The 25,175-nt window shown below is 32.7% G+C and overlaps 1 long non-coding RNA gene across 2 annotated transcripts in view; it reads right to left on the bottom strand.

Moving 5' to 3' along the window:
* LOC143229218 (uncharacterized) overlaps positions 1–25,175 on the bottom strand; it is a 260,314-nt gene that overhangs the window by 83,708 nt on the left and 151,431 nt on the right. The window lies entirely within an intron of this gene.

Below are 25,175 nucleotides of genomic sequence, written 5' to 3'. Positions count from 1 at the left end.
AGTAAGCAGCACATACCGCCAACTTTTTAAACCACTCTTATTTAACCGAATAGTTGAATTTGACTTTAAACATTTTAACGCAACAAAAACCACTAAATGTGGAGAACACCTTTTTTTTAGTAACGTGACACAAATGCTAACCACTAGGCCACGTTTAGCCTTTGCTGTGTTTTAACATCGTAATTTTTCTTATAATATACACAAATGTTGTTTAAGTTTGTTTTTGGTTTTTAGAATTTTGCGCAAAGCTACACGAGGACTATCTGCGCTAGCCTTTTCTAATCTATCAGTGTAAGGCTAGAGGGAAGGCAGCTAATCATCACCATCCACCGCCAACTCTTGGGCTACTCCTTTATTAACGAATAGTGGGATTGACCGTACCATTATAATGCCCCCACAACTGAAAGGGCAAACATGTTTGGTATGATAGGGATTCGAACCCGCAACCCTTAGATTACGAGTCGAGTGCCTGAACCACCTGGCCATGTTGGGCCTTGTTGTTTAAGATATATAATGTTGAAATCTAGTGTAGGTAGACAAAATTCCGTTACAACCTTATAGGTATCATCATTAAATCCATGCTTATATTTTGCAAAAATGTTATAATAAATTTATAGCATATCGAAATAAAGCTTATCTGTACATTTAAGCATGCATTCGCCTAATAGTACACACACATATATGTTTTTATTTTAGGTGTTCATGATCAGTGGATGTCTTTTTGAAAATGTACATCAGCGAAACGGTAACTATTATAACGATAACTTCTTTTGAGATATTTAATATCTATATTTAAATGATAGTGTTGGTATTATTGTGATTCATATAATACAAATTCGCTTATTAGTGGTTAGAGCTCTGGGTCTGCGTATTTGAGAATTTGTAGTTCGGGTTTCGTTACAGCAAAAACAGCGCTGAGCATATTGGTGCCACAAATGTATTATAGGATTAATTATCAATATTCAGCCTTGTAAAATAATTCCAAGAATTTGCGATGTGTTTAACATCCTCCCATCTAGTATATCTGGTCAGAATTATGGATGGCGATGCGTATATAGCTGTTGCCCAATAATTCTGAAACAAGCAAACAAAGAAATCTATCATGAGTGCATGCTATCTGCTCTATAACTCAATGAGGAAAAACGGGTGTTCTTCAAGTTTACATCAAAGTAATAACGAAGCAGTTTAAAATCGGTTTAGTTCTAAAACTGCAACGAAGTCCAACCCAAAATTGCATTCAATGAGAAGTCAGAATCATATATTTTCGTGTTAGACTTGTCGTGAAAGACTTGCTCTTTCTGGGCTTCGATGTGGGCTTGTTCAACCTCGATTTGTTTGAATTTTAATTACCTTTCTAATTTATATTTATCACTCGTCTCTGATTGGCTGGTAGAGACTGTTTGTTTGTTTTGAATTTCGCCAAAGCCATCCGAGAACTATCTGCGCAAGCCGTTCCTAATTTAGCAGTGCAAAACTAGAGGGAAGGCAGCAATCATCACCACCCACCACCAACTCTTGAGCTACTCTTTTACCAACGAATAGTGGGATTGACCGTCACATTATAACCCGCCAACGACTGAAAGGGCGAGCATGTTTGGTGCGACCGGGTTTCGAACTCGCGACTCTCAGACTACGAGTCGAACGCCTGAACACACTTGGCTATGCCGGACCCAGGCTGGTGGAGACACTAGAGTTCTGTCCTAGTGCTTCCCCAGGCAAAAAATCATCACTGACTAATAAGTCAATAATACGCTTTTTTCTTCAATTTTTTCTCATTTATTTTTTAACCTCTACTTCTACAATTTTGGCATATTCGAGTAATCTACGTTTGTTACATCTTTCTAGTTGTTTGAAGGAAGGTGATTCAAGAAAACTTTGATAATCAAACATGATGAAACCTTATTGGCACTGGTAATTACAAACTGAATTAAGATTTGAATTTTAATTTAGAATGAACTTTATCTCCTTTTAAGATCTCAGACAAGAGCTCCCAATTTATTAATGTTATGTATTATAATTTATCTCGGACGAACCTCCTATTTATTATGTTATATATGTTAACGTTTACTATTTCAAATAACCGGAAATTTGAATTTTAATATGTATCAAATTTATGGCATTTGCTAACGCAAATGATATACTCAATTATCTTTTATTTTGACACACGTATACTTTAGTTTAGTATACAAACAAAAAATAATACAATTTATAATAACGTTTATTACTAATAGTTATTACAACTTATGCTTTATTTACAACAATTTTACAAACTTACAGACAGTACTGAGTCTTATATCCGGTGTAGAACTGAATATTTGACCAACAAGCCGGTTTCACGACGAACAAATTAATTTTGAGTTGATATTGTTACACTTCGCTTAAGCTTGATTGGCCTCACACCCTTACATACTAACCTTTACCGGCGAACTTAATTAATGCCTTCGTAGAAATACTAACGTCCGTAGTTAACTCACTGAAGTTGAACGGTTCGTAATGTTTGAAATATATAACGTTTCTGGTCAAATTCTGCAGTTCTCCGATTAATAAGCGTTAATCACTGTTATAGGTTCCGAGGCTTATAGCGTACTGATTATACCTTATAAATAATAACCTTTCTTTTCCGGTTCGTCAGTTTTACATAGGAATCACGCGAGTTTCTATAAGCTTATTTAGTAATCGAGCACGCCAGCGTTTGCGAAAAACAGGTATTATTGATATTTGCTTTAAAAATTTTCTACAAATTTCGAGATCAGGCGTGACTTACACAATACACACTTAAGGATGTACGTCACAAGCAAAAAAGAAAACTGTACTGAAACAGATGTAGGTATTATAATAACATATAATAATAAATCCGTTACTTTGAGAATAAGACTAATCACAAAACGTTGTTGAAATTAAAAAAAAAAGATAGTAAAATGATAACAAATATTGAAAACTAGAAAAATAGCAAATATTTCTGGTTCGAAACTTAAGGAACAAGTGTTATTGAGGACTTCGTATAATTTATTTATGACAGATATTCTTGGATATTCCATCTAGATGCAATCTGTACATAACGTATATATAAAAAAAAGAGTTATGAGTAATGTAAATCTCATACCGTTTTTTGTTTGGTCATGTAATCGCAAGAATGTACGTAAAAGATCAAGTCCTAATTGTATTTCGACAACTGCCAATCTTTGGTATTTGATAACTAACCAAGAGCATTTCGAATCATATTTAGCTTTCGGATGGTGAATATAATGTTAAAGTAAGTCTGGTTAAAGTAAGTGTGGTTAAAGGCTGGCCCCATTCAACAATTATTTGTCATCAGACTGGGAATATCATTTACACATTTGATCATTTTGGAGTAAGACTCTGGTAATAACATACAATAACATATTACAAAGTTAAAGAAAAACTTTACTCCACACTTTCAGTATTTCCAAGAAGTGGTCTCGTGTTCCTTAAGGGGAAAGACCACTTTTTAAATTTACTGAAGAGTTTGAACCATTTCATGTAAGTTTGTTATGATTTGTTAGTTTACTTAAGAACACTTTAGCATATACATAATGTTTTATGCTTCTTTGCACACTTCGTTACTTTGTCCTATGGCTCATTTATTCTGTACTTTAACCACTGAGGTTTCTTTAGTTAGTAGATTTGTATTATAGTACACAAACGAAATGTAGGTCAGAAAACAAAGACAGGTTATTGACCCAAACTCAAATAAAATAAGTGTTTAATCTTCTCTTAAGATAAAACACGCGTCGTATAGTAGATATTGAAACGACATCAGTTTTTGTTTTTCGTCCAAAATACTTGACACTAATGTAATTATCTATCGTAAGAGAAACAGAGGAGAGAAAGCAACATTTTTAACATATTACTTTCGGACTGCTTGTACCTGAGTCTACACTTCGTACACATCTTAATTCAAAAACTATGTACATTTAATGTAGATCGGGAGTTTGATTATTGCTGTTCCGAGAATCAAGGGTTATCAGTGCGTATTCAAACATATTTACGTTTAGTGACGAGACATAATCCACTGAGCAGTGCTTGGAAGTGCTACACGAAGCTAAATTTTCAGATTTTGAATCATCTTAAACCCAAAAACATTTTTGATACAGAATCTGATTTTTCTTTTTTTCAATCAGAAGACTAAACAAAAAGTTTCAAGAAAAATTTAATAACCAATGTAAATTAGACTAAACGGTTTGGTTCTTTCTGTAAATAAACACATCTTTTGTTCATTAATTTGTGAACTGGAATAAGCAAAATCTCCATCATTAGAATGTGTATTTGCTCGATTTAAGAAAAATAAACAGACATCTATATGTTCACTAAAATATACTTTGTAAAATAAGTCCTAATTGTAGTTAACTTAAAAAACAATAACACCACATTTCTCTGTACCACAAACAGGTGTTTCAATTACAGATCTGTTCCATGGAATAACTTGTAGATTACAACACATTTGTCCAAAGATGTGGGACTCAAGCTTGATAGACAGTGAATTCGTCAGTCAGGTTCTCTTAAAGCCAACATATAAGCTTTAAGTGTCTGATACGTTCCTTGATGGTATAATCAAATCTGACTTATTTATCTTTTTTATATACTCCAGACATTGTTCAATATCCTAAAACTGTCACATATTTTGGATTATAGGAGACTGCAGCTCGTCACATAAATGAGGTAATAATTCGGTCATTGCATTCTATTCTTCCGTATTTCTTTTTCTTAATTTATACAATTCAACAATCGGTTAAGTTTTTGTACTTCTCAGGATGTAGACGTTTATTTTTGTAATTAAATACTGGTACTTTCGTTTTTTCTTTTTTTTTTTTTCACCAGTGCTAGATATATGGGATATATTAATTGACTGTTTGTAACTTTACCAAAAACTAAATCATTATAGTCATATAGGATATAAAAAAATTATATGCTTTCGCTAAATAATAATAAAAATCTTTTCTCCACTCACGGTAATATTCCATTATTATAAAAACTTTAAATTTTTAAAGAAACGTTCAGCAAATCTCATAATTTTTTCACAAAAATAAAAAATCCTAAAAATCGTAATAATCATATCTGTACGAATATAATTAACGTTTTCTGTTTCAGAATTTTAATGACACGTTTAAATAGCCATTAGAAACAGCAGATGCATGTGAAAGAAGAAATTACAAGTGAGGCAATTCATTTACTTATTGTTTATTTATTTTTGTCATAGACCAAATATCAATGAATGGGATTAATCGTCTGGACTGAGTAACCTCGATAGGTTTTATTATTTCTCAGTCGTATGTAACGCATATCATAACATTCTATTTTAATGATAGCTAAAGAAAAGGATATGTTTTTGTAATTACAGTTTGTCACCTATAAGAGACATTAGATATTTTCCGAGTATCACATATTAAGTCATATTGTGGTATGACCTATATCGATTGTTATTCAAACAAGTTGTTATGACTTCAAAGTATTATCGGACATTGCCACCTCGTAGAATTATACCTTAGTTTTCGATCCTTGATGATAACCTTTTGAGTTGTTGGTATTTTTACAGACTTAACCAGGTAGTTTCACATGCAGTTAACTGACCCACGTCAAAAGTCCGACGTCCTTTTATCCAATCAGCTAGCAAGTTGAGTGTTTTGCTTGTTAAGAAAGGGATGGCGTGTTATTGCTTGAAAAACACGATTAAGATTAAATAAAGAGATAATTTAAATTACTGTAGGGCAAAAAGGAGGAGGGGGGCTATGAAGATGCCACTGTACGGGACTTAGCGGAACTGATTGGACTAGGTGGGTTCATAAACATTGCGACAGAAATCCTCTTAGAGACAATAGCAGCGTGATTAGGGCATTGGATAGGCTACATTTTAACCACGTTACTTTATTATAAATCATTTACTTATGGGCATGCTTTGCTGCATATGTGTATACATATTAATAGTGAGAAACGAAAATAACGTAATAAATTTAACGCATAACTTCTGCAAGGAGAGTGCGTGAGCGACTTTTCCAAACCTATGATAATCATAGTTATGTTAACTATTAAAAAATCAGGCCTATCCAAACGCAAAATGAAGGCAAAAGAGACAGCATCACAAAGGTTGATACTACAGTGTAGGAAGCCATAAGATGTACATTCAGTTTTGGGATATATGCGAGAACAAGATCTACAAAACAATATATATACATCGTCTGTCAAATTTAGTTTCAAGTCTCATGCCTTATCTATTTTATGAAAAAAAAACACAAGTAAACAAAAAACAAAATAACTGTTCAAACCTTTACAAAAAACAAAATAACTGTTCAAATCCTTACAAAAAACAAAATAACTGTTCAAATCCTTACAAAAAACAAAATAACTGTTCAAACCCTTACAAAAAACAAAATAACTGTTCAAATCCTTACAAAAAACAAAATAACTGTTCAAATCCTTACAAAAAACAAAATAACTGTTCAAATCCTTACAAAAAACAAAGTAACTGTTCAAATCCTTACAAAAAACAAAATAACTGTTCAAATCCTTACAAAAAACAAAATAACTGTTCAAATCCTTACAAAAAACAAAATAACTGTTCAAATCCTTACAAAAAACAAAATAACTGTTCAAATCCTTACAAAAAACAAAATAACTGTTCAAACCCTTACTTCGCTCTTACTTTTCCATATTTCTATTTTATTTTTCTAATCAGCCATCTCCTTTAAATAGCTTCACCCAGTAAGAAATAGCATAGACGTTGTGGGATTCGCCAGTCATTTAGTTTTTTTTTAATAACACAGAAGCCAAAATAATCGAATTAAAACTGAGAGGCGCCAGGCTTTCTTAAGTGACCAGTTTGATGTTGCCAGTGTTCTGGGGCAAATTTCTCTGAATATATATCTTACAGAAACATATTTTCATTTCTATATGACAGATGACGGTCAGAATTTTTAAATATACACAAAATATTTTGTGTTTGTGTTTCCAGCAAATCAAGGAAATAAACAATAGGTAGACTGTTAAGAGTAGCACGTGGCCAGCAGAAAACATTAATTTATAACACAAACAAAAATTGTAAGTATGACTCAGGATTTTATAGTGATTAATTAGTAAACATTAACGTTTCGAAAATTTATTATTAAGTGACTGTGTCATTACTTTTATGTATATAAAAATATCAAAAATAACATGTCGCCTTAATGATGTGTTCACCTTTACGGTTGTTTACCGTCAAGACAGCAATCACGCATTTTCGAGTAAATAAAAAGATTAGAGTGTAATTCAATCCAGGAAGTATATAAGTTGATTTGATTATATCATAAACACACACAGGATATCAAGAGATATTTTGAGCATGACAATTTGGAGCTTGTAATAAAATTAGTTTTTTCAAGCACATGATTTCTGTTACTGATATCTTGTGGAGATACTCAAGTTATATCATTTTGTTATATCGTTATACACAACAGTCAAGACCTTTGATGTTACTGTTATTAGTTACTGAAAGTGTAAGAGAAACTTGCATTCTTAAATAAAAAAATTCACTGAACATGAAATTGCGCGAACTTCTCACGTGCTCTCCTTTCGTACAGTTTTGCTTCGAAGGGGAATATATTAAATACAAAATGCTTTTCTCACCACATTTAGTTTCTATCGCGTGCAGATGATTAGCGTAGGACGGATTTGAAATGTATTAGTCACAAATCAATTTATTTTTCTGTAAGACAAGTCCTTGAAAGTGGGATTACATAACCGGTGTGTGTATCTCTTTAACTGTATAACTAACATTCAAGATGAGTGATTGTAGGTTTACATTTAAATGACTGATAAATTACAAAGCTAGATCTGTGAGCGATATATAATGGTATATTAAAAAAAAACAGTGTTCCCGCTGGGACAGCGGTAAGTCTACAGTTTTATAATGCTAAAATCATGGGTTCGATTGCCCTCGGTAAGTACAGAAATATCTCGATGCGGTTTTGTTAAGAAAACACACAAACATGAAAACAGATAATTGAGCACGGGGTGAGATGCACGTATAGGAGTTTACAGAATAGGTAAAGGATATCACCATTTTAATCAAACTCCTTATGTTTGTTCTTCACTTCTTAGTATAATGGCACATTATAATAAAATCTTGCGTTTATTATTTGTTGAAGTAATCTACTTCAAGACTAATTCTCATTAGCCTGCTATATAGCTGAATTTACTGTAGAAATGTAGAGAAACCACATCAATTTCTATACATGTTTTTGCTAATATACAGAGGAGATATGTATCAGTGATATGTGGGTTTCATATTTATAATTTTAGAATAGACGGTAAACAATCTCGGCAGCTGAAGTATTATCACAGCAAAATGGCAGCAGAAAGAAATCCTTCCTACATTTTGTTTACTTTTCTGTTTCAAGTACAACATAATCTACTAAAGGTTTGTTTGTTTGTTTTTGAATTTCGCACAGAGCTACTCGAGGGCTATCTGTGCTAGCCGTCCCTAATTTAGCAGTGTAAGACCAGAGGGAAGGCAGCTAGTCATCACCACCCATCACCAACTTTTGGGCTTCTCTTTTACCAATGAATAGTGGGATTGAACTTCACATTATAACGCCCCCACGGCTGAAAGCGAGGGATTATGAGTTCAGTGCCTTAACCACCTGGCCATGCTGGGCTGCTGGCATTGAACAAGTATGAAAAACATCAGGATAGAATAAGGAAGAAACCTAGATGGTTGAAAGGTTTATATTTAAATTATTTTGAATATACAAATGAGCGATTTGCATAAGTAAAGTCGTGGTAGAACGGAATGTATCAGGACAACATTTTGACATTGGTTGGCGTTACGCAAACTGTGTGATGCCACGAAAAAGTTATAACTTTTTTTGGGCAAGGACGTGTAGTGTCCTTTTCTGATGAAAAATATTTATACACTCAGTCTATTAAGATATATTAATATCGGGGATTTAGAATTTCTATAACAGAGATATCTTTTTTTAGTTAATGGCATTAGAAAAAAAAAAGAAGAAATATGGATCAAGCTGGTGTCGAGGATCATCCAGGGAAATGACCTGCAACAAGTCGTACTCCAGACATGGTAACCAGGCAACGACAGTACGCAATATAATTAAGACAGACTTCAGTCTTGAAGTGCGACGCAGATGTATACAAGTTTCTTCCACAACATATCCATTCATCCACTGCCCATCTTAAGTTGCTGGAGAAGTAAACTGATATTCATGATATTTCATAGTAATATACATAAGTTAAGTTGTCGAATGCAGTTACTGTGGTTCTATTTGTGACAATAATGTGTTGACTACGCGACAGGGATGTTGTCAAGTTGCACGGTTGTTTGGTAGAGAATAAACAGAGTGTGACGTCATGACTGTAACGATGTGGCGAGGTTCAAAAATCGTTCAAATATAAAGTATTCAACCACTAGAATAGGGCAAAGTGTGAGAATAGAATATAAGAATAATACAAATGAAGCATGCAGAAAGAATGATTGAAGTATGAGTATATTATTGAACTTAAAAGTATGTGAAATGCAAGTAACTTGTAAAAATTAAACAGAGAAGAAGGATTTGATAAATCAAGAATGAGCGTGTTTGTGTTTTCCTTGTAGCAAAGCCATATCGGGCTATCTGCCAAGTCCACCGAGGGGAATCGAACCCCTGATTTTAGCGTTGTAAATCCGTAGAATTACCGTTCTATTAGTGGAGAGCAGGATGAATGAAGCAAACAGAAACTGCATTAATAAGTTTTCAGTTAGATATTTAAGGAGTAGGATTAGATTAATAGAACAAAATGAATTAATAATATATTAAAACAATACAAACTTAATACTGAAGGTCAATGCAGAGGAACTGTGGATAGAATATTTTAACTAAAAAGTATAAAATATTTGTCTGTAAAGTAGGAACGTGATGAGAGTATGTCTGCTGCATGGAAGTTGTACGGAACGTGTATGAGTAACATGTGGAAAAAGTGTACAGGATCTATACGTAACATACGAATGATTTACTGGCATAACAACGAAGGGATATAGAAGCTGAAAGATAATTATAACGTTACTTGATTCATTCCGTTGCTTATAACTTCTGAACCGCAACGAATATGGTAGCAAATGGTTCTGTTGTTTGAAGCATATATTATTGATGATTGAATCCATTCTTTACGGCCCGGCATGGCCAAGTAGTTAAGTCACTCAACTCGTAATCCGAGGGTCATGAGTTGGAATCCCTGTCTTATCAAATATGCTCGCCCTTTCAGCTGTGAGGACGTTATAATATGACGGTCAACTCCACTATTTGTTGGTACCATAGTAGCCCAAGAGTTGGCGGTTGGTGGTGATGACTAACTGCCTTCCCTCTAGTCTTACACTGCTCAATTAGGAATAACTAGCGCAGATAGCCCTGTTGTAGCTTTTCGCGAAATTGAAAACAAACCAAACCCATTCTTTATACCTCAGTTTTTTTTTTATCTCAGTTGCCCCTTCGAAATTAATTACTGAAATATTGTGTTTTAAACTGTTCTTACATTGTGTTTTATATTAAATGAAGACGTTTGAATGTTTCCCTCATCTGAATAGCTGACAGAAAAGTAGAATTCGATCAAGCACAATAGGATGTTGCGAAATGGCTGAAAGTATCGTTAACAAGACGTGGATCTAACTGTATAATGCTAGTTGTCCAATGAAGTACGTTTCGCTAAAAAAAAAGAGAAAAAAGGTATAAAACAATTCAATTCCAATCATTTTAAGAACACATTCAGTGGGCAAAAAAATTGTAAACTATATTTATTTCAGAAGACAGATGGCTGGGGTATATTTATTTCGATTAAGTTTTAAATCTGATCCAAACCAAGTGTCTTACAGGGATGTAGTGGAAGTCTGGTGTGAACAAACACTGCTGTGTGTATACCAACATCTTCGCTATGTAGAGCAGTATTACACAAGATCTATATTTTAAGGAACATAACTTATGATTCTTTTCCTGCCACAGGCAAATGCAATTTACTCTAACATTTTATCAATAAATAACGTTCGCCTCTTTTGTGCTACTAGTTGAATTATTTCCCGAAGTAGAGTAAGCTGAAAAATGAAATGACCTAGTTGTTTTAGAACTTAGTTTAATCTCGAATGCATGTGATGCTCTTGGGACCTGTATCACGTTATCATAAATAAATGACTCCAGGTATTAAAGTGCTCTGGATGTAGCTCTTTCATAGAAGTGATCGAGAATAGTTCATAACTTTGTATCTCAGGACGGCTGGTATGAGTATTAACACTTTTACTAATAAAGCAGAGAAAAACGTTTCGACCTTTTTAGGTCATTTTCAGGTTTGTTTTATTGCTGACCTGAACATGATTTTAGAAGGTCGAAACGTTGTTTTATGCTTTATTAGCAGCCATACCAGTCGTCCTGAGATACATTTTTACTTCAAGTAGGTTTCTCGTCATCACGAGTTCAGAACCTTATCAATACGCTGATTTTAAACGTTTAACATTGTTATGAGGTTCCCTTTGAACGATAAAGATGAATAAAAACGTCTTTACGAAATGCTATTTTACGAGCACAGACTTAATGATCGATCACTTGCATTTCAGACACTGTGATGGAACTTCAAATGTTTGATTTTCATAAAAGTAAACCGAGGGAATTTTGTTAGTATTTTGTAAAAGTGGTTTTACATCTTCCAAAAGTAAGTATCATAAATGTAACTGTTTTCGTCAGCAAAGAATGAATGGACAAGTTTGTATTCATAAACAATTGAACAAGTGTCGAAAAATAAGAACAATCTTGGAAGAAAGGTTTCATGATTTGTATTTACTCTGTCGTAGCGTTATTTCTGTGTTATAAACATGTTCTATAATATAGATGTCTATAATGTTTCACTCTTGGCTTTTTTAAAAGGTACTTTACTGTTGTCGCGTTTGTCCTAATAACATCAATTTTACGCTATCTTTTTGTTTTCATTTGTTTCCTTAGCCTAGCTAACATGAAAGGTGATTTTTGTTTGGATGTTGGCCCAATATTCCTTCTAGAATAAAGGTTGTGCATTTTGTAATGACTTTCATCTGATTGGTGAAAGCTGGAAAACTTATGCATTATTTATGACTAACTATACGTTTTAATCTTAGTTCATGATTAGCTTAGAGCAGGGGCTTTGCCGGTTATACCAGACGACCCACGAGTTCTGGTTTTGGTCGTCATGACCTCCATCATCTCTACAAGGATGACAAATTCTGGATGTTTCTTGGCGCACTTCGTCATAATTCATAACACAGATATAAACACGAGGACCAAAAAAAAAAATACTGATAGCTAATGACTTCTAGAAGCCTGCTTACCACCCCCAAGGGGGTCGCGACCCACCGCTTGAGAAACACTGGTTTAGAATGTGTCCTTGGGTAGAAAAGTTTGAGAATACTTCTTTTCATATATATATATATATGTACAAATTTATTGTATGACAATGTAAACAAGGCAGCGAATTAAAGTGTTTGTTTTATCGTGAAATTCCACGTGTTTTTGAAATAGGTAATTTAACTTTTTCCTTAAAGAAATTCTTGACCATTTGTTAATCAAGTCATGGTATCATCACCGAGACATAAAAATATTATAATGAAATATTTATCTTTCATCAAGGTTATGCCACTTCCTAATAAACTAGCAGTAATTAAGTGAATACCTTTTACATTTTTGTTTTAAGTATCAACGTCAAATAATGTATACCAATACAATTGCGTGTACCTAGTATCGACCTTTTGACACTGCTAGAAACATTACAGTGTTCTTAAAACCACTTGGTGACGAACCACTAGTGTGTTGAGATGGAGACATTTGATTTGACGAAATTGCGTGGTGATATGTAAAAAATTCGTTCCGGTCGTGGTTCCGACATGAAACCCACTGTAACCCCTTACATTTCAAAGAACCAAGCAAAAGAGAAAACCTGAATTCAATACAGAGAACAGCGAAGGTGTATTGTCCTTCAGTCTGGAAATTACCAGCAATTATAGTAGTCTTCATGCAGTTGAACCATTAAAACCGAACTTTGTGCCCTGAATACATTCACAACTAGGAACTACAGTGGTCATCAGAATGATTACGTGTATTTCTAGCCACCATGGAAGATGATCAAAATGAATTTAGATTTAAATGTAAAACTTCGTATACGAAATGTGAGAAAAATACTCGGCCATTAAATCTTTGTTGATATTACGTATAAAAGACTAGTTACGAAGTCTATGTTTTTGTGTAATCAAATTAAAAGTTTTTGGACTCTCTTAACACCGTTAAACTTATTTTTAAAGAATAGGGAATAGCAGTGTTTCAGCGGTAAACCTGACGACTTATAACGCTAAAGACCAGGTTTCGATATTCGTGGTAGGCGCAACACGCATTGTCCATTGTGTAACTTTATACTTCATAACAACATAGAAAGTAATAATAGTAAAATATGCTTGGTGTATTTCGAATGATATTATTTATTGTCTAGAGTAGTTATCGGGACGAAATAGTGTATATGGAAAACAAATTCCGAAATCTCACGAAATTAAGTCTTTTTATTACAGGATTAGTCTTTGGAGATCTTTATTTATTTTTTAAGATATTAATTTAGCCTCACTGTAAAGAACTTTCCAGTTTTAGAAATGGAAATTAGTGTTTCATAATGTTTTTATTATCTATAATCGTAATAACATTAAATGATTAACTCTATTAGTAAACTTTATAAGCAGATAAATCAACTGTCTATTATTTTTGGTGTCGGGAACTCATTTTGTGGCTAATACGACTTGGATATGGCTTGAATGAGTAATAAGAAAAAGTTTATTAGAAATGTAACATTGTAACAAATATATAACGTTCTTACAAAACTTTGCTTCTATGTTACATTCGTGAAAAGGTTTCTTTGGTAATCATTCCAACATGCTCCCAAACTTTATTAACTAACTGTTATTTTGGATCTAAACTTATGTCTACCTTCTCAAGAACTTTTGACAGATTTAACAACAAATAACACTCTTGGAATCCTGAGTTAAAATATTTTTATAAGGAAAAATCTAACTTTCCCATGTACTTGTACATGCTTAGTATGAATTCTGTGGGAAAGATCAAAATCTGCGAAGTGATTCATAAAGAATGTAGATAGATAACAAAGGGAAGTTATGGGAGTATCGTAGTAATAATTATGTATGTTCATTAAAACAAGTATATTTAAGATTACAGATAAAGTAACAAGTTACACGACACTATAGACCTGTATTATGAGTTATTTTTTTCTGTTCATAGTCGGAGTGTCGCTACTCGAGCCTTAATAAAGAGGCATACGCTTCTCACAAAAGCACTGGCAACATGCTAAACGAATTTACTACTTAGATTTGATTTTTTTTAAAGATAATATATTTTAACATTGATTTAGTAATCAACAACAAGAAGAACAAGTTTGACATTAAGTTTCTGCCTGAGTTTCTTGATTGAGCATCTAATCTAACTGTCGTTTTTCTATTAGGTGATTATAAACATTGAGTTGCGATTAAACGTGTTAGGTTGAAACCAGCATTCATCTTCTTGCATAATACATATTTCAAAACTTAATTTTATTAACGAAAACTTTGTAGAAAACACAAAACAAAAACAATAATCAGGTGTAGAGGATGAATACGTTATATTAAAAAGATATTTGAGTCTGACGCGTTGTTACTGTCATTATGTCTAGTCCTGGTCTATCGTACAACCGTGCATCTTGACAACAGCCTATAGGTTAATTTCGCTGCTAAAGGTTCCGTTACAATTCAGCATGACTAAACATACCAATCTTTTCTGTTTGCTTTCCATAAATCATTTAATGTGCAAAATTGACGGTTTTTTAGTTTTTGTGTTAGTAGGCCAACTGTACTGAAATCCATAGACAACGTTGCTTGTATATATTTATGAATAGCATAAGAAGTTAACTCATTCTGCAGTTGCTTGAATCATGCGACGGGTGAATGGATATGTCCTAAAAGCAGCTTGTGTGCACGTGGTTTACGCGCTTTTCCAAACAGAGATTCGTTTTGATTGTGTCGTGTACTGTTGTCCAAGACACATGGACTATTTCTATCACTTACCTTTAATGTTCATGTATTGTCGCTTTTTCTTAGCTTATTTTATTTTACTTTTAACTGTTCATTTAAATGTTTTTTTGAAAGTTTAACTAAAGTCCTTTATTTCTAAAATAACTACATGGTCAAAAGTATGTGGACATCTCTTCCAATTAGTTGGTTTGGCTATTTCAGCCACATCCATTGCTAACAGATTCATAAAATCAAGCATACAGCCATGTAATCTCCATAAACAAACATTGGTAGTAGAATGGATCGTATTGAAGAGCTCAGTGACTTTCAACGTAGCACTGTCATAGGATGTCACCTTTCCAACAAGTCAGTTCGTCAAATTTCTCTCTTGCTAGAGCTACTCCAGTCAACTGTAAATGCTCATATTGTCAAGTTGAAACATCTAGAAGCAACAACAACTCAGCCACGAAGCGGTAGGCTACATAAGTTTACAAAACGGGACCGCCGAGTGCTGAAGCGCGTAAAAATCGTCGGTCTACAGTTGAAACACCCACTGTAGAGTTCCAAATTGTCTCTAGAAGCAACGCCAGCACAAGAACTGTTCTTCGAAAACTTCGTGAAATGGGTTTCCATTGCCGAGTAGCCGCACATAGTGCCAAGCGTTGGCCGTAGTGATGTAGAGCACACCGCCATTGGTCTTTGGAGTGATGAATCACGTTTCACTATCTGGCAGTCTGACAGACGAATCTGGGACTGGAGGATGCCAGGAGAACGCTATCTGCCTGAATGCATAGTGCCAACTGTAAAGTTTAGTGGAGGAGGAATAATGGTCTAAGGCTGCTTTCCATGGTTTGGGCTAGGTTCTTTAGTTCCAGTGAAGGAAAATCTTAATGCTACAGCATACAATGGCATTCTAGAGAATTGTATGCTTCCAACTTTGTGGCAACAGTTTTGGGAAGGCCTTTTTTGTTTCAGCATGACAATGCCCCTGTGCACAAAGCAAGGCCTATAAAGACATGGTATGCCGAGGCTGTTGTGGAAGAACTTGCCTGATTTGCGCAGTGCCCTGATCTCAACCCCATCAAACACCTTTGGGATGAATTGGAACACCGATTGTGAGTTAGGCCTTCTCGCCCGACGCCAGTGCTCGGCCTCATTAATGCTCTTGTGATTGAATAGGAGCGAATCCCCGCAGCCATATTCCAACATCTAGTGAAAGGTCTTTCCAAAAGAGTGTAGGCTGTTATAGCAGCAAAGGGGAGACCAATTCCATATTAATACCCATTGTATGGGAATGAGATGTTCAAGAAGCACATATGGGTGTGATAGTTGGGTGCCCACATACTTTTGGCTATGTAGTATATATAACCTCTTCAATAGGGAAGTGCGAAACGTTTAGTGGTTAGCTTACAAAACTGGGAACTGGAGTTCTATAATTTACTTCCCATAGCCCCTACTCGGAGGACGTGGGTGCGTTATAAAAATGTCGGTCAAATGTCATTACTTAGTACGACAAGGGTAGCCCAAGAGTTCAAAATTAGGGATGCTCTAGAGTAGTTTCGCGCGTAGTTCAAAAACCAACAGACTTTCAATAAAAGGTACCATTAAGATAATCTTATACCTTGTTAGACAACTCCTAGACCGGCTGGGTGCGAATACAAGTACATTCCTGTGATGTTCCTGTCACTTTGACTGATTTTTTTTAGCACTTTAAAACTTTTATTAGTTGTGATAAATGTATATGTATCACGTAAAAAGTAAGAAGTATAAAAAACGTAGCAGGAAAAGCTATTTTAGTGAACGCTAACAATCTATCTTAAGCCAAATGTAATGAGTTTTGTCATCGTCTTTAAAGTGAATTATGGAAGTGTCAAAAAACAATGTATGCTTAATGCATGACGACAGTTTGTTTAATGTCTGTTAATTTTTCATCACAACACACTGAATTGCTCAACCAATAAAGCAGCACTGTTATTAAATGAGTAATCGAAATACTTTTCATATGTTTAAGACCCCGATAATTGGTAAATAAATTTAAACGTTCTTGATTACTCAATTAAAATTACAAGATAATTTGCTTTCATTGATCTTGAAGATTTAATTATGATCAAAAACTTTCGTGTAATCCCTAAAAACGGTTGGAAACAAATTCTTCAAAGTTAATATACAAGAGAATAAATATCCGTGTTTTGCTGTTCGAAGTTGAAATTGGAATTCTAAAAATGAGAATACCTTCTTTTATATCTTAATTTTGAGCCATTGACCAATGGGAAAGCAGTCGTCAGTAAATAGTAGCCACTTCCACTGCCACTTTAATAAATAAAACCACAGAAATATTTATTTGTAATCTTACCTTTCAAATTGATAAATCAGCTTTTCATCAGAGGCACAAAATGGCTCTGTAACGGATCAAAGCTTACGTACATAATTGACGAAAGTCTCGAGAAACTAAACAAAAAAACTGTATGACACGTGAGAACTAAAACATCAATTTAAGTATGCATCATGGAACAGTTTATTGTATACAAAGCTGTAAATGCAATAAACAATATGTTGGCGTAACAAATTCAACACTCAGTGCCTATTTAGTAAGCATTATTCAAACTTAAGTCTGGAACACAATCACATTCCTGTTTCTGAACATATCAGTTGTGACGGAAACTTCCTTGGTGATCTACTTGTCTTTGGATTTCAAGCAATTAAACGAACACGTCATGACAGGATTGTGTTCGAAGCTTTAAGGAGAGAACAATCCAGGAATTTGTCACCACCTGGGCTGAACAGATAGGGAAAGCAATTCTTTCAGTTTCTAGCATGTTGAATTACCAGAGGGAGATATACAGTTTGTTATTATCAACATAAAAACTGTTAATCATTTTGTTATTGTACAGGCCACTCACCCAATATTATTATATAAACTGCTTTTGATGTCTTATTGTTTTATCTGCGTGAGTGGGTCTTACATGAATTGTGTATCGTTTGATCCATTATGTTTTAGACTCCTGATGAATAGCTGTCAATAATCCGGAAGTTTAGGCAACAAAATCATCTTCATGAAGTTAATTATCAATATTTTGTTGAAGAGAATGCAGTTTTCTTATGCACTTGTAGATGAGAGTGTGGAGTTAGTTCTCAAAATTGAACCTTCACTTTACATTTGGTAAACATAAGAGTCTATAACGATAAAACATGTGGTTCAATTCCTGTCCTGGGTAGAGCAGATAGTTCATTTTGTTTTGGTTTTTTTGCCTAATAATAAACAAAAGACAAATATCCAGCCTGACACCTTAATTCACGTTCGTTCCTCTTCAAAGTTGTCGTATTGTGACACAGATGTCATTTTAAAACATAAAATCCTTTAGAATATGTAATACTGTAATATGTAATACTGATAATAATGATAATAAAACTCACTGAAATTCAGCTGAGGAAAATTTGAAAATAAAGAGTTATCTCGTGTTAAATAAGGTGCGTTAATCGATTTAATTTTGTTTCTTTTATGTTTATCGTTGCAGTGTGTCAAGGAAAATCTTTGTGTCAATATTAGTGCTGCTAGAGCTATTTGTTTTCAAGTCAGAGCGCGAAGAAAGACCCAAACAGAGAAACGACACTGTATCTCTCCTTTTCTACTGTGAGTAATTATTTGAAACTTGGGCAATGAAACTAGTTTATGTTTGATAAGACCAATTATTTCCGTTATAATTTGATGATAATTAGTCTTCTAAGAAGTCATATAAAAGTCAGAACAACTTGCACTGATTATCCTTATTTTATTTCAAAGAAAGGAAGAATAGTTTAGGCACAATGTTGATAACAATCTATTAGCGAGTTTTACTCTATAGCTGCAGAGAGGCCCTCGCAGCGCAAAAAGAAAAATATAATATAATTGAAGGAACATTTTATCTCAGAGCAATTAACATTTAAAAACAAATTCACTAGCCAAATCCCATTGCGGAATGATAGCAAACAACTGCTATTGGAAATGACATTTTTGAGCTACCAGATACACAGTTTTGATGTTTGAATGAAACAGTACAACTTCTGTTGAATCACTTTTCATTAGAACTTATCTATATACGCGATTATTTATATATTATAACTGGCATGACTGAGATAGGATGTTTGAAGCTTTGAAAAATGATGAAGTAAATTCGTGTTAATCATGATAAACCTATGTGTACAGTCAGTTAGCTGTACTTAATTTAAGTATGTTTTCGCTGCAACTGGTTTTTCTCTGATAACACAGCTATTAACATTGGTGGAGAGTTATTTAAAGTGTTATGCTAAAAAACTAGTTGTGTCAACTGCGGAAAACCTTCTTTCTAGAGATAGAGTTAAAGAAAAAAGCATTGAGAAGTTTTGGCGCATTACCAACTGAACTGAAAAAATGTAGGTGTCACTTTGTAAAAAAAACTAAACAAAACGTAATTGTTCTTTTCTATCAATGATGGTTTCTCTTAACAAAAATTTCAGCAGAGATTCTAAGAAAACAAATAAATTTCCGGCTTCTCTGTATAAACTTCGTTTTTTTTTTACCGTGCGTAAAACGTTTGCTGATACACAGCTGAACTTTACAAGGTAGAATACAAACACTGACACTAAACTCTTTGTAAGTATTCTAGTAAGAACAACTTATTCTGTTATATCCTTTTCACTCAAAATAAGTAGAAAAGAATGCCAGTACACATATTCATGTCAGATTGTTTCCATTTAATCAATAAAACTTCGTTAACTTCTTAAATGATTTACATTTGGTTCTATTATCGAAATACTCACATGATTTATATTAAATGTGACTATACAGATCAAAACTAGAAAACAAGAGATGGGTTTTCTGACATGCTCTTTCATTCCAATAGTTATATTAGCATTAGTTTCATCAAAATCAAATGAAGAACAAATATCGTATTGAGTTTGGTACATTATATTACTTTTAGTATTAATCACTGGGTACATAAATACAGTCCAATAAAAATTACAATAGAAATTTAGATTTATTGGTATTTGATATTTTAGGCTAATAATTTCTCAGTCGTTAGCTTGCTGGACTCTGTGAACCTGAGTGCTTAATATTCATGTCCCGATACCGAAAAAACAAATCACACTGAACTTAGTATTTGTGTCTCTATTATAACCGTAAGGGCAAAATCCCGCTATTTGTTCAGACAAGAATAGTTCAAGGGTCAGCAGTGGGTGAAGTTAACTAACTGTCTTTCTTCTTGTCCATCAGCTGAAAAATAGCGAAGGCTAATGCAAATAACCTTAAATAGTTTTGTGCAACTATCCACAAGCAAGCCTCGCACTGGCTTTTCTGCTAAATCATTATCACTAACTTTCCTTACTTTCTGATAAACTTGCGTTTATATTTTATTCACGCCTTAAATGTATTTTGAATAGATGGAAGCTTGGAACATTTATGACACACATTTTTCTATTATTTTCTCTGCTTCATAGTTAGTTGGTAGAGGTGAGCTTAGAAGAACCATTATATCTAGCAAGTTTCTATTTGATCTTTCTTATTATGCTAAAAAAAGTACTATAAGTTGTAATAACAGTGTTTCTACACAACCAAAAGGAACTAAATAAGAATAGTCCATTTTCAAAAGTGGTTTCTAATCTGTTTCTCAAAATTGTGAAAATCCATCCCTCACTTATGTTGCATATTTGCCAAAGCCCGGCATGGCCAGGGGAGTTAAGGCATTCGACACCTAATCCCAGGGTCGCGAATTTGAATCCCCGTCGCACCAAATATGCTCAATGTGGCCTGTTAGTTTGTATTTGCAAAACTTATTGTTATAGGTTAAATATAAAGTAATTATGATTTTGTTCTCGAATTTCGCTCAAAGCTACACAACGGCTATCTGCGATAGCCGTCCCTAATTTAGCAGTGTAAGGTTAGAGGGAAGGCAGCTAGTTATCACCACCAAATGATGGACTACTCTTTTACCAACGAATAGTTGGCTTGAACGTCACATTATAACGCCCCCATGGCTGAAAGGGCGAGTATGTTTGGTGCGACGGGGATTCCAACCCTCGATCCTCAGATTACGAGTTGAGTACCTTAACCATCTGGCCATGCCGGGCCTATTATGGTTTTATTGATCACGAAAATACAGGCACAAATATAAATTATCAGCCCTATTATGCATAGTGCAAATGTAACAAAAAACATTTATTTCAATCTGAATATCGCGGGTTTGAACCCCTGGCCCACCAAATGTTATCGTCTCTTCAACTGTGACTTCAATCACACGATTAAATGGTAAAAAAGTAGCCCACAAAATGCCGTTGTGTAGTGATAACTAGCTGCTTTCCACTACAAAATTAAGAACGGCTGGAGGAGATAGTTTTATCATAACTTGGTGCGAAACGTGAAAGAAATAACCGACGTAAAAATTACGTCTTTTCTTCTTAAAAAAAGGATTATAATAAATACGAGAGAATTATATGTTTGATAAATCGTTATATAAATATAATATGATTAAGTTTGACATGTTACAACAGGTCACCAGGGCAAGAACCGAGTAAAACTTGGCAGATAGGTACTGTAAACAAATATTTTACTGTTGTGTTAAATTATCCACTTGATCGCGATACAAATTTAAGCTTCAAAATGCCATAGCTGTTGTGTACCTCTTGGATTAAACGTGGTAGTTGCTAGAGTTCACAGGAATTGCTTTAACCCAGTTAGTTATAAAACTCAGTTACTGAATGAAGTAAAAGTATTAAATGTGTTTGACATTCTTTGAACTAAAAGAAGCAAGAATATTAAGTGTGTTTGATATTCTTTGAACTGCAAGAAGCAAAAGAATTAAATGTCTTTGATATTCTTTGAACTGAATGAAATAAAAATATTAAATCTGTTTGATATTTTGTGAACTGAATGAAGTAAAAGTATTAAATGTGTTTGATATTCTTTGAGCTGAATGAAGTAAAAGTATTAAATGTGTTTGATATTCTTTGAACTGAATGAAGTAAAAGTATTAAATGTGTTTGACATTCTTTGAACTGAATGAAGTAAAAGTATTAAATGTGTTTGAGATTCTTTGAACTGAAAGGAGTAAAAGTATTAAATGTGTTTGATATTTTTTGAACTAAAAGTGTATTGATATTTTTTGAACTGAATGAAGTAAAAGTATTAAATGTGTTTGATATTCTTTGAACTGAATGAAGTAAAAGTATTAAATGTATTTGATATTCTTTGAACTGAAAGAAGTAAAAGTATTAAATGTGTTTGATATTCTTTGAACTGAAAGAAGTAAAAGTATTAAATGTGTTTGATATTCTTTGAACTAAATGAAGTAAAAGTATTAAATGTGTTTGACATTCTTTGAACTCAAAAAAAGCAAAAGTATTAAATTTGTTTGATATTCTTTGAACTGAATGAAGTAAAAGTATTAAATGGGTTTGACATTCTTTGAACTGAATGAAGTAAAAGTATTAAATGTGTTTGAGATTCTTTGAACTGAATGAAGTAAAAGTATTAAATGTGTTTGATATTTTTTGAACTAAATGAAGTAAAAGTATTAAATGTGTTTGATATTCTTTGATCTGCAAGAAGCAAAAGTATTAAATGTCTTTGATATTCTTTGAACTGAATGAAGTAAAAGTTTTAAATGTGTTTGATATTTTTTGAACTGAATGAAGTAAAATTATTAAATGTGTTTGATATTTTTCGAACTGCAAGAAGGAAAAGTATAAAATGTGTTTGATATTCTTTGAACTGAAAGAAGTAAAAGTATTAAATGTCTTTGATATTTTTTGAAATGAAAGAAGCAAAAGTATTAAATGTGTTTGATATTCTTTGAACTGCAAGAAGCAAAAGTATTAAATGTGTTTGATATTCTTTGAACTGAATGAAGTAAAAGTATTAAATGTGTTTGATATTCTTTGAACTGAATGAAGTAAAAGTATTAAATGTGTTTGATATTCTTTGAACTGAATGAAGTAAAAGTATTAAATGTGTTTGATATTTTTTGAACTAAATGAAGTAAAAATATTAAATGTGTTTGATATTTTTTGAACTGAATGAAGTAAAAGTATTAAATGTGTTTGATATTCTTTGAACTGAATGAAGTAAAAGTATTAAATGTATTTGATATTCTTTGAACTGAAACAAGTAAGAGTATTAAATGTGTTTCATATTCTTTGAACTGAAAGAAGTAAAAGTATTAAATATGTTTGATATTTTTTGAACTAAATGAAGTAAAAGTATTAAATGTGTTTGATATTCTTTGAACTGCAAGAAGCAAAAGTATTAAATGTGTTTGATATTATTTGAACTGAATGAAGTAAAAGTATTAAATGTGTTTGATATTCTTTGAACTGCAAGAAGCAAAAGTATTAAATGTGTTTGATATTATTTGAACTGCAAGAAGCAAAAGTATTAAATGTGTTTCATATTCTTTGAACTGCAAGAAGGAAAAGTATTAAATGTGTTTGATATTTTTTGAACTGAATGAAGTAAAAGTATTAAATGTGTTTGATATTCTTTGAACTGAATGAAGTAAAAGTATTAAATGTGTTTGATATTCTTTGAACTGAAAGAAGCAAAAGTATTAAATGTGTTTGATATTCTTTGATCTGAAAGAAGTAAAAGTATTAAATGTGTTTGATATTCTTTGAACTGAAAGAAGTAAAAGTATTAAATGTGTTTGATATTCTTTGATCTGCAAGAAGCAAAAGTATTAAATTTGTTTGATATTCATTGAACTGAATGAAGTAAAAGTATTAAATGTGTTTGATATTCTTTGAACTGAATGAAGTAAAATTATTAAATGTGTTTGACATTCTTTGAACTGCAAGAAGGAAAAGTATTAAATGTGTTTGATATTAATTGAAATGAGAGAAGTAAAAGTATTAAATGTGTTTGATATTCTTTGAACTGAAAGAAGTAAAAGTATTAAATGTGTTTGATATTCTTTGATCTGCAAGAAGCAAAAGTATTAAATGTGTTTGATATTCTTTGAACTGAATGAAGTAAAAGTATTAAATGTGTTTGATATTCTTTGAACTGCAAGAAGCAAAAGTATTAAATGTGTTTGATATTCTTTGAACTGAATGAAGTAAAAGTATTAAATGTGTTTGATATTCTTTGAACTGAAAGAAGCAAAAGTATTAAATGTGTTTGATATTCTTTGAACTGCAAGAAGCAAAAGTATTAAATGTGTTTGATATTCTTTGAACTGAATGAAGTAAAAGTATTAAATGTGTTTGATATTCTTTGAACTGAAAGAAGCAAAAGTATTAAATGTGTTTGATATTCTTTGAACTGCAAAAAGCAAAAGTATTTAATTTGTTTGATATTCTTTGAACTGAATAAAGTAAAAATATTAAATGTGTTTGATATTCTTTGAACTGAAAGAAGCAAAAGTATTAAATGTGTTTGATATTCTTTGAACTGAAAGAAGTAAAAGTATTAAATGTGTTTGATATTCTTTGAACTGAAAGAAGCAAAAGTATTAAATGTGTTTGATATTCTTTGAACTGCAAGAAGCAAAAGTATTAAATGTGTTTGATATTCTTTGAACTGCAAGAAGGAAAAGTATTAAATGTGCTTGATATTCTTTGAATTGAAAGAAGCAAAAGTATTAAATGTGTTTGATATTCTTTGAACTGCAAGAAGCAAAAGTATTAAATGTGTTTGATATTATTTAAATTGCAAGAAGCAAAAGTATTAAATGTGTTTGATATTATTTGAAGTGCAAGAAGGAGAAGTATTAAATGTGATTGATATTATTTGATCTGAAAGAAGCAAAAGTATTAAATGTGTTTGATATTCTCTGATCTGAAAGAAGCAAAAGTATTAAATGTGTTTGATATTTTTTGAACTGCAAGAAGCAAAAGTATTAAATGTGTTTGATATTATTTGAATTGCAAGAAGGAAAAGTATTAAATGTGTTTGATATTATTTGAACTGAGAGAAGTAAAAGTATTAAATGTGTTTGATATTCTTTGAACTGAAAGAAGTAAAAGTATTAAATGTGTTTGATATTCTTTGATCTGCAAAAAGCAAAAGTATTAAATGTGTTTGATATTCTTTGAACTGCAAGAAGCAAAAGTATTAAATGTGATTGATATTATTTGAACTGCAAGAAGCAAAAGTATTAAATGTGTTTGATATTATTTGAACTGAAAG

This window comes from Tachypleus tridentatus, chromosome 10 (assembly GCF_004210375.1).
Source record: "Tachypleus tridentatus isolate NWPU-2018 chromosome 10, ASM421037v1, whole genome shotgun sequence".
In the NCBI taxonomy this organism is placed as follows: Eukaryota; Metazoa; Arthropoda; class Merostomata; order Xiphosura; family Limulidae; genus Tachypleus; species Tachypleus tridentatus.
Note: the sequence above shows the minus strand (reverse complement) of the source record. Positions and strands in the feature narration are given on the sequence as shown.